Source organism: Chenopodium quinoa, unplaced genomic scaffold, assembly GCF_001683475.1.
Source record: "Chenopodium quinoa cultivar QQ74 unplaced genomic scaffold, ASM168347v1, whole genome shotgun sequence".
Taxonomy (NCBI): Eukaryota; Viridiplantae; Streptophyta; class Magnoliopsida; order Caryophyllales; family Amaranthaceae; genus Chenopodium; species Chenopodium quinoa.
In genome coordinates, this window is record NW_018744113.1 from 3,618 (window position 1) to 6,549 (window position 2,932).

Below are 2,932 nucleotides of genomic sequence, written 5' to 3' on the forward strand. Positions count from 1 at the left end.
CGTATCGCCCAATGAAGAACACATCCCAATTTCCATGAAGCTCGACTTTGATGTCACCAACAATGCCGCAGAATATGAAGCATGCATTTTGGGATTAGAAACAGCTGTCGCCTTGGGAATCAAGAAACTTAGAATCTACGGTGACTCTTCACTAATCATTAACCAAATCTCTAAGAGATGGAAAGTGAGGAGTGAAAGTCTCGCTACGTATCAAGCTCATCTGGAAACTCTCACGGAGCAACTAGATGAAGCGGCATATACGTATTTGCCAAGAGAAGAAAACCAGTTCGCCGACGCACTAGCTAAGTTAGCATCAATGGTGCGAATTCCAGCTGACACGATCAGGATGCCACTGACCATAGAGAGGAGATATGAACCAGCTTATGTTGCACTCGATGATGAACAAAAATCACAGGAAGAAGATGAAGAGCCATGGTATATAGACATCCTTAATTATGTGAAAAGAGCAGCATATCCTCCTAATATTGACAAAAGGGCACGCCATGCTTTGAGGCTCTTGGCCTCACAGTATGTGCTCATCAGGGGAGAACTCCACAAGAGAACTGCAACGGGAAGGAATCTCTTATGTATAGCCAAGAAAGAAGCACATAAAACCATGGAAAACCTTCATGCTGGTGTATGTGGAACTCACATGAATGCAAAGATGTTAGTCCAAAAGATTCAACGACAAGGTTACTATTGGAATACTATGGAGCGAGACTGTCACGAGTACGTCAAGAAATGTATGAAGTGTCAAATCTACGCAAACTTACAGCATGTTCCACCTTCGCTTCTCTACACTTATACTTCTCCATGGCCTTTCTCCACTTGGGGCATTGACATCATTGGAAAAATCACACCACCAGGACAAGGGGGGCATGAATTCATTCTCGTAGCAATCGACTACTTCACCAAATGGGTCGAGGCAGCCTCATATGCCAAGCTGACGGCAAAACACGTAGCTCAATTCATTGAGAAAAATATTATATGCCGCTATGGGGTACCACATGAGATGATCAGTGACAATGGAACACATTTCCAAGCCGAATGTGCGGAATTGTTGCAGAAATATCATATCAAACATCATCGATCATCACCTTACAGACCACAAAAGAACGAAGCAGTCGAATCGGCCAACAAAAATGTGAAGACCATCATCGAAAAGATGACGGAAAATTATAAGGATTGGCCAAGTAAGCTACATTTCGCCCTTTGGGGTTATCGAACCTCTGTTTGTACGTCGACAGGGGCTACCCCTTTCTCTTTAGTCTATGGCGTCGAAGCTGTACAACCAATCGAGCTCGAGATACCTTCTCTCCGAATCGCATTGGAAAGCCAACTAGACGAAGTCGACTGGATTAGAGCAAGATACGACGAACTGGTCCTGCTTAATGAAAAACGCTTGATAGCTTTGCATCATGTCCAAACCTTCCAATAGCGTATGGCACGACATTTTAATAAAAAATTCAAGACCAGGAATATCAGAGAGGGTGACCTAGTGCTTAAGGCACTTCGTAAAAATGTGTTAGATCCAAGAGGAAAATTTAGACCGAACTGGTCAGGCACGTACATTGTTAAAGTCATCCTGTCTGGCGGAGCGACACAATTAGTAGACATGGACGGTAACGGCTTCCATAATTTAACTAACTTGGATCAACTCAAGAAATTCTACATCTAGTCGCATGGGTTCATGACCCAATAGAGCTACGTTTGGCCTGATTCCTTTTTTTAGGATACATAAGCAACCCCTCAAGGGGGCCCGACCACTTTAAAAATAAAAAAATCCTCCCTCTATTGATCTAATATGCGCGTCGGTTCAGCATTGCGTCACGGCAAAAAAAAAAAAAAATTGCCGTGACGCGGGAATTGGAACCGTGTCACGGGATCCTTTGACCGTGACACAACAGATTTCTTCCCGTCTGACGGGAGAATTGTTCCGTGCCACGTCACCCCTGTCTGTCAAAAAAAAAAAAAAAAATTGTCGTGACGCGGGAATTTGAACTGTGTCACGGGACCCTTTGACCGTGACACGACAGATTTTCAGTTTCCCGTTTTATTTATTGGCGCATTCGTTGCGAATTTATTGTTCGTGTTTTTGTTTTCGTTCTTCCATTGCGTCCGACTCCTTGACTCGGATAATTAATAAAAGTCATTGTAATTTTTATTTTAAAGGCTGAAATAAATGTGCTATTATTAAAATGCGACTACAAGTATTGGCATCATATGCCTTATTTTAAATAAAAATTATATATAATAAACTGCAAAGCACTATTGATCTAATCTCTCTTCTCTTTAGGAACATCCTTCTCTTGCTCAATTAGGTCGGCCTTCACCATTAGTGTGTCTTTTGTAGCCCGAACCGTCACACCCCTAGTTGAACTTTCACCCCTTTCACCTTTCTTAAACTTTTTCGGTTGCTTCTCCCTATACACCATCTTTTCTTTACCCTTTCCTTTCACATAGGTCTTCTTTCTTGGCATCTTTAGGAGTCTTAAACTCAATTCCTTGTGTTCTCGGACCTAGGCGATCTTTAAGAGGAGCTTTCTTATCTCCAAGACGACTCTTTACAACAGACTTGCGTGATCCGAATCATTCCCTCCTGCTTCTAGGGTTCAACCATGCCTTGTATGCACTAGATAAGGGAGGAGGAGCTTGGTCACTTGCAGAAACGGTCCACAAAGGTCTTCCAATCCAATAAGCCTCGTACTTGTGAACGTTACTTTCATGCAACGATACTTCACGAGGACTATCGTTATAGCGTGGAATTACTTGTTCAAGTCCATACTGCCGCATCAGCCGAGAGGGACAGTAAAAGGTCAATTTGGAGATACTAGGAACGCGACAATATGGAGTTTCATTCGTGCCAACCATCCTAGTAAGCCTCCACCAAGGCACCACCCAACGAATGGAAAATTCCCTCTTTGCAAAGAAA